The sequence below is a fragment of the Rhinoderma darwinii genome, chromosome 7 (genome assembly GCF_050947455.1).
Source record: "Rhinoderma darwinii isolate aRhiDar2 chromosome 7, aRhiDar2.hap1, whole genome shotgun sequence".
NCBI classification, from domain to species: Eukaryota; Metazoa; Chordata; class Amphibia; order Anura; family Rhinodermatidae; genus Rhinoderma; species Rhinoderma darwinii.
In genome coordinates, this window is record NC_134693.1 from 89,597,809 (window position 1) to 89,610,266 (window position 12,458).

General features: G+C 42.1%; 1 long non-coding RNA gene across 1 annotated transcript; it reads right to left on the minus strand.

The window, feature by feature from the left end:
- Positions 1–10,897: 10,897 nt before the first annotated feature.
- Positions 10,898–12,166, minus strand: LOC142657264 (uncharacterized). Its single transcript, XR_012849864.1, has 7 exons — positions 11,945–12,166; positions 11,768–11,834; positions 11,591–11,657; positions 11,414–11,480; positions 11,237–11,303; positions 11,060–11,126; positions 10,898–10,979 (listed from the first exon to the last, which is right to left on the minus strand). It is a non-coding gene; the product is annotated as an uncharacterized LOC142657264 (long non-coding RNA).
- Between the last annotated feature and the right edge of the window lie 292 nt (positions 12,167–12,458).

Here is a 12,458-nt window from a genome sequence, read left to right on the forward strand (position 1 = left end):
TGCTTATTTTAACCTCCAGCCACGTATACGGCTCTGATGTACTGGCCGCACACGCGCCGGAGAAATCATGGGCTTTTAAAGTTAAGAGCCCGCCCTTCCGACGTCGTCATCGGGGGCAGCCGCCAATCCAAGTTCGACACGGCACAGCTGTGACGTGCAGGAGGCGGCTTGCCTCCTTCTTGCCGACCAATCAGGGCGTCCGGACAACACGAGTGTCCATAGTAACCAGGGGACGCTAAACGCGGCTCCTGTAATGTCAATCGACAAAAACACAGAGTGAATGGGTAACGATCATGTTCCCCTCCTGTACTCACCACCACTGTCCCACGCAATCAGGCACATTGAAGGAACAAGTGGGACATAACGCACTCACCAGGGGCAAATCTCGGGGCACGGACTGTCAAATCAATGACTACGTTGTCCCGCACCGTAGAGACACATTAAGCCACAGAGTTCTTAAGAATGGCAACGGCCCTAGATATCATAGATCAAATTGCCCATGCAAGACCAGTGAGGATAGATATGTTAACAACCAAAGGGGCGCTGTTCCGAAAAGAGTCACTAAATGACCCCCTATAGTTGCCCAGAGGCGCCCCATCAAAAAAACAACTAGGGCGCACGGTCATACCCAAAATTAGAGAAAACAGGAGTAGGAAATTTGTTCATTCAGGCCATGAGGGTTGATGGTCTGCATGCGGAAAATCCATTCCGCCTCTTTTTGTAGAATCTTTCTATCCAGATTCCCCCCTCTCAGGAGTGGTCTAATGTGTTCGATTCCCTGAAAGGCCAGAACTGTAGAATCCCCATCATGGCATGACCACACATGTCGCGCCACCGGGGTGTCCACTTTCCTTCTGACATCCCCTATGTGGTCGCGAATCCTCCTTCTGAACTCCCTACCAGTCTTACCCACGTATTGTAGACCACACCTACATGTGATAAGATAAACAATTCCTTTCGTCTTACAATTAATAAATGACCTATTGTCAAAAGTTCTTCCAGTTTTAGTGCTCGTAAATTTCCTACTGCACAATACAGACTCGCAAGCTTTACATGTCCCGCATCTAAAGGTCCCTTCAGTACTCTTCAACCAAGTGTTGACCTGGGTCTGCGGTTGTAAATGGCTGTGAACAAGACGATCCCTCAGGTTGCGTCCCCTCCTGTATGTTATCAGAGGGTAATCACCCACCAGGTCCCCTACGTCCGGGTCAGCTTTTAAGATACCCCAAAATTGTTTAAGGACTTCCCTCACCTCCCTGTTCGCCGAATCGAAGGTACCTATCATCCTGATGGATTCCTCTTCCATTTTTTTCGGTTTAGGGTTTAGGAGGTCATTCCTATTGCAGCCCAGGGCATTCTGAAATGCCCCTTTTAGTACATCCCTGGGGTATCCCGTGTCTAAATCTGTTCTCCAGCTCCCGTGCAGAGACCCTGAAATCGGTGATAGTCGAGCAGTTTCGGCGTGCCCTGAGATATTGGCCCTTCGGTATTCCTCTTTTGAGGTTTGTCGGGTGCCAACTTTCCCAGCGCAACAAACTGTTCGTTGCCGTTTCCTTGCGGTACATATTTGTCTGTATGGTTCCAGAATCCGTCTTGGAGATCAAAATATCTAGGAACGTAATTTTAGTATCCTGGATTTCAGAAGTAAAAAAGAGTCCCAGCTCATTAGCATTCAAGACCTCAACAAATTCCTGAAACTCCCCCTTAGTGCCAGTCCAGAGGATCAGCACGTCATCAATAAATCTGATCCAGAGTAATATATAGGCTGACCATCTATCCATTAGTTCACTAAACACAACTTCCTTTTCCCACCATCCCAAGTATAGATTGGCAAAGGTGGGGGCACAAGGGCTGCCCATGGCCACCCCGCGGAGCTGATGGTAGATCTTTTTATCAAATAAAAAGAAGTTGTGTTCTAGGACAAATCTCAGCAGGTCAATGATGAACTTATTATGGGCCTGGTACTGTGTTCCTTTGTCCCTCAGGAAGTATTCAACAGCTCTACATCCGTGATTGTGTGGGATGGAGCTGTACAGAGACTCTACGTCTAGGGATGCTAGCAGCACACCATGATCACAGCGTATACCCTCCAACCTTCTCAGCACATCCATGGTGTCCCTCACATAAGATGGCAGGGACACCACAAAAGGTCTAAGGACCTGGTCCAGGTATAGGCTGGAATTCTGCGTCAGGCTGTTGATCCCCGACACAATAGGGCGGCCTTTAAGGGGAGTTACCCCTTTATGCACCTTTGGGAGACTGTAGAAGGTTGCTGTCTGTGGGTGTTCCGTCAGCATAAAATTCATTTCCCTGTCATTTATAAGGTTGCCCACTTTTGCCGGGCCAAGAATAATTTTAAGCTTCTCACTAAAGATGGCGGTGGGGTTACTGGTTAGCACCCCATAACAAATTCGATCACTAAGTATGTCATAGCACATCCTGCTATACTGTGATCGATCCATTATTACTATATTCCCCCCTTTGTCAGAGGGCTTAATTATAATGTTATCATCCCTTTCTAGGGATAATAAACCCGCCATTTCCTTGCTAGACATATTAGAACAGTGCTCTCTCTGGTTTATCAGTTTAAGTTGGTCCTCCACCACCTTGACAAAAACATCAATGGGAGTATTGTCACTAAGGGGTGCATATTTCGTGGAGGGGACCCTGAGTTGAGTAAATGGGCCCAGACCCTCCTCCCTCTGGCCTTCCTCCAAAAGGCCCTCCAGTAATCTGAGGTGTGGAAGATCCTCTTCCGTAATCCCCAGGTCGAGACACTGTCGTTTATTGTGTATGTTGAAGAATTTTTTCCACTTCAACTTTCTAGCGAAAAGATTCAAATCCTTGACCCACAGAAATAGATTGAATTTATTTGTCGGGACAAAAGATAGGCCCTTACCAAGCACCTCAATTTCCTCCCTTGTCAATTCTCGGGTAGACAAGTTCACTACTTGGAGCCTATCTTGATCCCCTCCTAGAGGGGCTACAATTCCCTTCTGTCTCGCAAGAGATAGTCCGAAATCGGGTGGTTCTTGGCTAAAAAACCACCACGATGCTGATTCTTTCCTCTCCCCCTCCCTCTTGTGTTGTTACGGGTAGAGTATCTGCCTTGCTCACTCCCTCCCCGTCCCCTTCTGGGTGGGTTCCTGCCAAACTCAGAGTCCGATTGTTCCTGCTCCGATGATGATGGATCGGAAACTACGACTTCAGTCTAAATATGGAACCATGGATGACTCCGGTGTTTGTTTTCCTCAGAATCCTCTTCGAGAAATTAGAACGGAAGATATTGATGAATGTGATGGCACTGAAAGAATTTTAAATTCAACTTGGTGTTTGTGCAACAACTGCATTGCAATGCCAACTAATATAGAGAGCATCTGCTGCAAAGAAATTACATATGTGGAACCATTTATGAACAATATTACATGCATTACTGAGCATGATTACTTTCAACAGTTCTGTGGGGACAGAGAACGTGTTCACATCTCCATGAGTGCTATTGGAGAAATTTAGGCTTCCACCTCCTGACAAAGATTTGAATAGGTATGTTTTTATAAAAGAAAAATTAACCCCTTAACGCACCATGACGTAACTGTACGTCATGGTGAGCAGTAAATTCGCGCACCTTGACGTACAGTTACGTCAGTGCTTTGACAGCTAACCGCCGCGCGGCGCTACACCGCAGCGGCGGTTAACTGTGCAGGGTGTCAGCCCTGCTCTCCCCGTTGCCGATCAGCGGCCTGTCGCCGCTGATATCGGCAGTTAACCCCTTAATTGCGGCGCTCGATTTTGAACGCCACAATTAAGGTCTTTAGCGCCGATCGGCAGCCCCCATGTGAAATCACGGGGGCTGGCGATGGTACCCATGGCAACCGGACGCCAGACAATGGCTTCCGGGTTGCCATGTACAGAAGCCTATGAGGACCACCCCGAGGGTGGTCGTCGTAGGCTTCCTGTCAGTGTGACTGTCACGTCACAATGACAGTTGGAATGCATTACACTACGTGTGTAGTGTAATGTATTCCAGCAGCGATCAGAGCTGCAAGTCTAAGTGTCCCCTAGTGGGACAAGTGAAAAAAGTAAAAAAAAGAATAAAAATGTTTTAAAAAAAGTGTAAAAATAAAAGTTATAAGTGACATAAACATGAACTGCTTTTTTCCTATTATAAGTCTTTTATTATAGGAAAAAAAATGAATACGTAAAAAAAAATGACACACATTTGGTATCACCGCGTTCGTAACGACCCCAACTATAAAACTATAATATTATTTTTCCCGCACGGTGAACGCCGCAAAAAAAATAAACGAAAAACTATGCCAGAATCACTATTTTTTGGTCACCGCCCCTCACAAAATATACAATAAAAAGTGATCAAAAAGTCGCATGTACGCCAAAATAGTACCGATACAAACTACAACCCGTCCCGCAAAAAACAAGCCCTTACACAGCTTTTTTGACTGAAAAATAAAAACGTTACGGCTAAATAAGTTATTTTATTGCGCAAACGCTGCAAAACATAAAAAAACTTATATACAAATGGTATCACTGTAATCGTACCGACCCGCAGAATAAAGAATAATGGTCATTTATAGCCCAGGGTAAACGCCGTCAAAAATAAATAAAAATCATTGTCAGAATTGATGGTTTTTGGTCACCTTGCTTGCCGAAAAAATTGAATAAAAAGTGATCAACAAAATTGCATGTACCCCAAAATGGTACCAATGAAAATTACAGATTGTCCCGCAACAAATAAGCCCTCACGCAGCTCTGGTGGTGAAAAAATAAAAAAAGTTCCGGCTCCCAGATTATGGCGATGCAAAATGTGCAGAGTGTTCCAAAAGTGGATAAGATCGGGTGCCATTTATAAGTGCGACACTGGCCACAAATCTGTGGATTATTATTTATTTACCCCATTATTATACCCTCTTATTATGCCCCTGATGTACTCTGCCCAGTCTACATATGCCCCATATTATAAACTGAAATACCAGCAAAACGCCAGAACTACTACCAAGCAAAATATGCACTCCAAAAGCCAAATGGCGTCCCTCCCTTCTGAGCCCTACAGCGTGCCCAAACAGCCGTTTACGTCCACCGATATGGCATCGTACCAAAAAATGGTACCAATAAAAACTACAGCTCGTCCCGCAAAAAATAAGCCCCCACACCGCTCTATTGACAGAAAAATAAAAAAGTAGTGGCTCTTGGAAAGCGGGGAGGAAAAACGAAAAAGCAAAACATGAATCAGTTCGTAAGGGTTAATTACTTTCGAATGAAAAAACATTTATGACCACATGTGGGGTATAGCCGTACTCGGGAGAAATTGCTTTACAAATGTTGGGGTGCATTTTCTCCTTTATCCTTTGTGAAATTGAAAAAATTCAACATTTTAGTGGAAATAATGTTGATATTAATTTTCACGCCCTAATTCTAATAAATTCTGCAAAAGACGTGTGGCGCCTAAATGCTCACTATACCCCTACATAGATTCCTTAAGTGGTGTCGTTTCCCAAATGGGGTTACTTTTGGGGGGCTTCCACTGTTTCGGTCTCTCAGGGGCTTTGCAAATTCGACATGACACCCAAAAACTATTCCAGCTAAATTTGAGCTCCAAAAGCCAAATAGCTCTCCTTCCCTTCTAAGCCCCGGTGTGGGTCCAAACAGCAGTTTATTACCACATATGGGGTATTTACGTAATCAGGAGAAATTGTTTTACAAATGTTGGGGCGCTTTTTCTCCTCTATTCCTTGTAAAAATTAAAAATGGCTACCTTTTTTCAGAAAAAAAAGTAGATTTTTACCTTTACAGACTAATTCCAATGAATTCAGCAAAACAACTGTGGGGTCAAAATGCTAACTTTACCACTAGAAAAATTCCTTGAGGGGTGTAGCTTCCAAAATGGGGTCACTATTGGGGGGTTTCCACGGTTTTCATCCCTCCAGTGCATTGCAAACGCGACACGGCACTGAAAACTATTCCAGCAAAATCAGAAATCCAAAAGGTGCTCCTTCTCTTCTGAGGCCTGCTGTGGGTCCAAACAGCAGTTTATTACCACATATGGGGTATTGCTATAATCGGAAGAAATTGCTTTACATATGTTGGGGTGTTTTTTCTACTTTATTCCTTGTAAAAATTTAAAATTTCCCCATTTTTTCACAAAAGAAGTAGATTTTCACCTTCACATACTAATTCAAATAAATGTAGCAAAAAAACTGTGGGTTCAAAATGCTAACTATACCCATAGATAAATTCCTTGAGGGGTATAGTTTCCAAAATGGGGTCACTTTTGGGGGGTTTCCACTGTTTTGGCAGCACAAGACCTCCTCACACCTGACATGGTACCTAAAATATATTCTAAAAAAAAGGAGGCCCAAAATCCACTAGGTGCTCCTTTGCTTCTGAGGCCGGTGTTTCAGTCCATGACCGCACTAGGGCCACATGTGGGATATTTCTAAAAACTGCAGAATCTGGGCAATAAATATTGAGTTGCATTTCTTGGGTAAAACCTTCTGTGGTACAGAAAAAATTTGTTACAAATGAATTTTTGAAGAAAAAAAATGAAATTTGTAAATTTCACCTCTACTTTGCTTTAATTCCTGTGAAACGCCTAAAGGGCTAAAATACTTTGTGAATGCTGTTTTGAATACTTTGATTGGTGCAGTTTTCAAAATGGGGTGACTTCTGGGGACTTTCTAATATATAAGGCCCTCAAAGCCATTTCAGAACTGAACTGGTCCCTGAAAAAATAGCCTTTTGAAATTTTCTTGAAAATATGAGAAATTGCTGCTAAAGTTCTAAGCGTTGTAACGTCCTAGAAAAATAAAAGAATGTTCAAAAAACGACGCAAACATAAAGTAGACATATGGGAAATATAAACTAGTATGTATTTTGTGTCGTATTACTATCTGTTTTACAAGTAAATACATTAAAATTTAGAAAAATGCTAATTTTTGCTAATTTTCTCTAAATCTTGGCGTTTCTTACAAATAAATATTGAATTTAACGACGAAATTTTTTCAGTATCATAAAGTACAACATGTCGCGAGAAAACAATCCCAGAATCGCTTGGATAGGTAAAAGCATTCTGGAGTTATTACCACATAAAGTGACACATGTCAGATTTGCAAAAATGGGGCTGGTCCTGAAGGCCAAAACAGGCTTAGTCACTAAGGGGTTAAATGAAGAATGCACTCTGTACATTCTATTTATTTACAATCCCTTTTGGTGCCTCTACAGACTTTTAAGAAAAACAGCATATCGAGGATTCACTTCTTGGATACATGGGTACCTGGGTAAGGGGAACAGGAGACCCATTCCCTCTTGCGCAGTTAAAATTATAAGAGACATCTTCTCTGATCCAGTGGACGAATACTGTGGATTTCTATTGTTCAGGGAAGAACCTGCGGAATATTTGGCCATGGACTAGTTTTTGAAAATTTATGATATCAATTGAAGATTAAAAGTGGTGTTACAAATTTGCGTCTTATCATTTATTTTAAAATAAAATATAACTTTCTATCTTGCCTTGAGATATGTAATAACGCAGCTACAGTTTGCTACCAAAATCTAGTAACGCTGCATTCACACGACTGATAACTGCCTTGTGGTGGAGACACACTACCTATTTTCACGCGCAATTTTGGCTTTTTACGCCTCTAATTACGCCTGAAAACACCTGCCCATTCATTTCAATGGGTTTGTCGATGTACTGTGCCGACGACCGTTAATTTTACGCCTCGCTGTCAAGACGGCGCGTAAAATGACTGCCTCATCAAATAAGTGCAGGACACTTATTGGGACGTAATGGTAGCCGTTTTTCATTGACCCCAATGAAGAACAGCTACAAATTATTTTAATTGACGGCTCGCAAAACGCGAGTACGAGCAATTAAGTCTGAAATGCAGGAGCTGTTTTCTAATGAAAACAGCTCCGTAATTTCAGCCGTAATTGACCTTAATCGTGTGCACATACCCTTACAGAACATTGATGTTTTGTTTGTATTCACACGGATATGAATATTGGCCGTCAAAAAATAGTGCTATTTTTTCAGACGGTCGCCATAAAAGTCAATGTGTACGTTTAACAGCTGACAATACATGTACAACAGTTACACGGATCTGTGACATTGGGATTGGAAATGGAACTACTGTTTTCCTTGTCTGCTCGATGATGCCGTCTTCTTCTGGTGTGCTTTTTAATCTAGTGGTGGTGAAGCATCTTTCAGTGTGATGCTGTTGCATTCGCAGAATTGAAGACAAGACACCTTACCTGAAAGACCCATACTAATTTGTTGAGTATGTAGGGCATTCATGTTTGGCTGTGTGGTGTCATCTTAATCGGGGCCTGTGTGTTAGAATATACAGGAGGGCTGGGTGTCATCATATATAAGGACAGGAAAACCATGTCAAATGGAATCCTATAATTTTTTTGGGATGGAAATCCAAAACTTGATGTCAAAGGACTTATAAACGGACAGACGTAGTGGAATTGTTTTGAAGACACACTGATGCAAAATGGCAATTAAACAAATTACAGTTCAGCATTTATTAATGGCCATTATTCACCGTGAATATTGTGTAATTCTTTCATACAAAGATTACACAAATAAATAAAAAAATTACTATATATATCGGCGTACAAGACGACTTTTTACACCCTTAAAAAAATGTCAAAAGTGTGGGGTCGTCTTATATGCCGGATATTGTCTACATTAGGGATGCACGTTGCAGCCGCACAGCTCAGTATAGTAACACATGAATGTATGGGAGCGCGGCTGCGGTTGTGTAATTCAGCCACAGCCCCGCTCCTGAGTCATGATAAGTTCGCGGGGTCAGGATGATGCAATGCGGCCAGCGCTGCACTAATGAGCGGCGGCACTGGAGACAGAACATGGCGGGTGCGCTACAAAACACCCCCATGTTCTGTCTTCAGTGCCTGAACTGCCGCTCATTAGTGCATCGCCGGCCGCATCATGCTGACCGCGCGCGCACTTCCTGTCAGGAGCGGGGCAATGGCTGTATTACACAGCTGCAGCCCCGCTCTATAACGGCGGAGATCAGAGAAACCGCTCATCTCCGCCGTTATTCCCCTGAATGCTGCGATCACAGCTGACTGCAGCATTCAGGGGAAAGTGAGAAGGGGGGATGCCCCTGGATCGCGTCACAGGGAATTCCTGTGACGCGATCGAGGGCCATACCATATATGGGCAGACAGCCCAGGGTCTATTGACGGACCCCAGGGCTGTCTTACCATATTTCATGTTGTTAGGACATACCCAAGTATGTCCTAACAACTGCCTGTGTATTATCCGTCCACAGGTTAATGTACTGGCACATATCTGATATATGTCAGTACATTAAAGTTTAAAAATAAAGTAAAAACAAAGTATTGTTAAATTTTAAAAAAAATAAACCTTCACCTTTTTTACAATAAACATTAAAATAAGTCTCAATACATAAAATACACACATTCAGTAATGGCGCGGAAAACAATGTTTTTGCATCATTTATGATGTGTACGCTGTAAAAAAATGAAATAAACACGGCTTTCATTCACTTATTAATGTGAGGCGCGAGGTGCGATGAATTTACCCTCCATGTTCCTCACATTAATAGTAATTAACCCCATCATGTACCTCGCACATTAACCCAATATGACTGAGAAACATGATGGGATTAATTACTATTAATGTGAGGCGCGTTCAAAATTCATCACACGTCGCGCCTCACATCAGAAAACGGAAGAATTTTTTTTTATTACTGTTGGCAAAAGTATCGAAATTGGTATCGAAATCGCAATACTAAATGAAGTATCGGTATCGAAGTCCAAATTCTGGTATCGTGACATCCCTAGTCTACATATTGTCTACACACAGGTTGTGTGTTACCTTGTGAGCCTGCAGTCCGGTACACAGGTTCCCGGGATGCACGGAATCCGCCACGGATCTGAGGGAAGCCGGTATTAGCCGCCAGGGAACATCTCTGTAAGATCCTCTGGCCCGCCCTTTCCTCTCATTCCCTGCCTCTCAGATCTCGCGCGATGAAGCAGCCTATCTGGGTCCTGCCGCCGATGGCCATAGTGAAGCACTCCTGCACGAAATGGTGAGTATATCTTAAATTCTATATTTTAAGGGTAAAAGTTGGGGGTCGTCTTATACGCCCAGTCGTCTTATACGCCGACATATAGGGTAGTTAGGAACATAATGACACCTTGAATATATCATCCAATAGATCATCATAAATTGATTTAGCGGACTTTGTAACAAAAAAAATTACAATATCTCAAATAATATTTCATTGTCTCCAGCGTTATCACTATATTAAAAAGGCCTCCTCCAAATCCCCTCGCACTTCATAGGTAACATATTTTTCAGACTATACAAGTGTTTAGTTATGATAGCAACTACATGTTATGTACCAACGATTTATAAAATGGTTATTTATATATTTTTTAGTCGCATAAACATGGAAAAGCACAGTAAAAACAAAAGTATGTACAGTAATATGTAATATATATGGTAGATGGAGGGTTTTATTTTTGCAAAGCGCAAAAATTAGCTAACTTCACATTCCTTTATGGAAAAAGCGTTAGCAGTGTCCTATTGAGGTAAATGTAATTTGGTTACAACTCCGCTTCAATGCATGCCAGTAAATATCTATATTCAGTAATATATTTCAGCGTTGACAAAACTCTAGAGTGCACAGGCCCTTAGTGAACCTGACGTCTTCACCTACTATATGTATTTATAAATCATACCAAAGTTTTATAGTCTGAAAGATACATTATATTTTTTTAAAATAGAAAACAAATAGTTTTTAATTGATTATGCTGGTTTAACAAAACGTTTGAGACAAATTTAAATCATATACATTTCAATATACTTTTTAGTATATAAACTCTTACATATATACAGTTGGTATAAAACTACTAGAATTTGGGAAAAAGAAAGAACAGTCTAACATGCGGAGAACAAAGGACTCCTGTGAAGAAAAAATAAATAAAATTCAGCAAGCACGCATAACAATAGAAGACTCATTACATTGACAGTGTCAGCACTTACCCTGCAAAGAAGCAATCCTCCTTATCCAGCCGGAAGCATTAACCATCTAACGTGGGGAATGGAGTGTCTGTGGATAACGTAGGAAATGTCGATAAGTAGGAGTAGACTGCGACTCCTGTGTACCATGAGCACACATCACAGTACAAGACTCATTACATTGACAGTGTCAGCACTTACCCTGCAAAGAAGCAATCCTCCTTATCCAGCCGGAAGCATCAACCGTCTAACGTGGGGAATGGAGTGTCTGTGGATAAAGTAGGAAATGTCGATAAGTAGGAGTAGACTGCGACTCCTGTGTACCATGAGCACACATCACAGTACAAGACTCATTACATTGACAGTGTCAGCACTTACCCTGCAAAGAAGCAATCCTCCTTATCCAGCCGGAAGCATCAACCGTCTAACGTGGGGAATGGAGTGTCTGTGGATAAAGTAGAAAATGTCGATAAGTAGAAGTAGACTGCGACTCCTGTGCACCATGAGCACACATCACAGTACAAGACTCATTACATTGACAGTGTCCGCACTTACCCTGCAAAGAAGCAATCCTCCTTATCCAGCCGTAAGCATCAACCGTCTAACGTGGGGAATGGAGTGTCTGTGGATAAAGTAGGAAATGTCGATAAGTAGAAGTAGACTGCGACTCCTGTGTACCATGAGCACACATCACAGTACAAGACTCATTACATTGACAGTGTCAGCACTTACCCTGCAAAGAAGCAATCCTCCTTATCCAGCCGTAAGCATCAACCGTCTAACGTGGGGAATGGAGTGTCTGTGGATAAAGTAGGAAATGTCGATAAGTAGAAGTAGACTGCGACTCCTGTGTACCATGAGCACACATCACAGTACAAGACTCATTACATTGACAGTGTCAGCACTTACCCTGCAAAGAAGCAATCCTCCTTATCCAGCCGGAAGCATCAACCGTCTAACAGGGACAAGTGAGCCTGTTGAGCAAAGGTGAGTATTGTATGAGAATCTACATACGAGGTTGGGTCTACACTGTGCTTGCCATTTTGTCTTACCCACGAAGACTTACACAACTGTAATCGAGGAACATCTGAGTAGACCCGCGTAGCGACTTTTTCTTCAAAGCGTCCTGTAATATCTTGTGAAAAAAAACTCAAAACCGCCAAACTAACAAACCACTTACAGCTCTATAGCAAGATAAACCATTTAAAAAAAAAAATAAAACTGGCAAACTAACAAACCACTTACAGCTCTATAGCAAGATAAACCATTTAAAAAATAATAAAACTGGCAAACTAACAAACCACTTACAGCTCTATAGCAAGATAAACCATTTTTTCAAAATTTTTACAAGAAAAGCATTAATCAGATCACTTTCCAAACCTAGTCCAGTGCTCCTCCAAAACATCTTGTTTGCTTGGCCTTT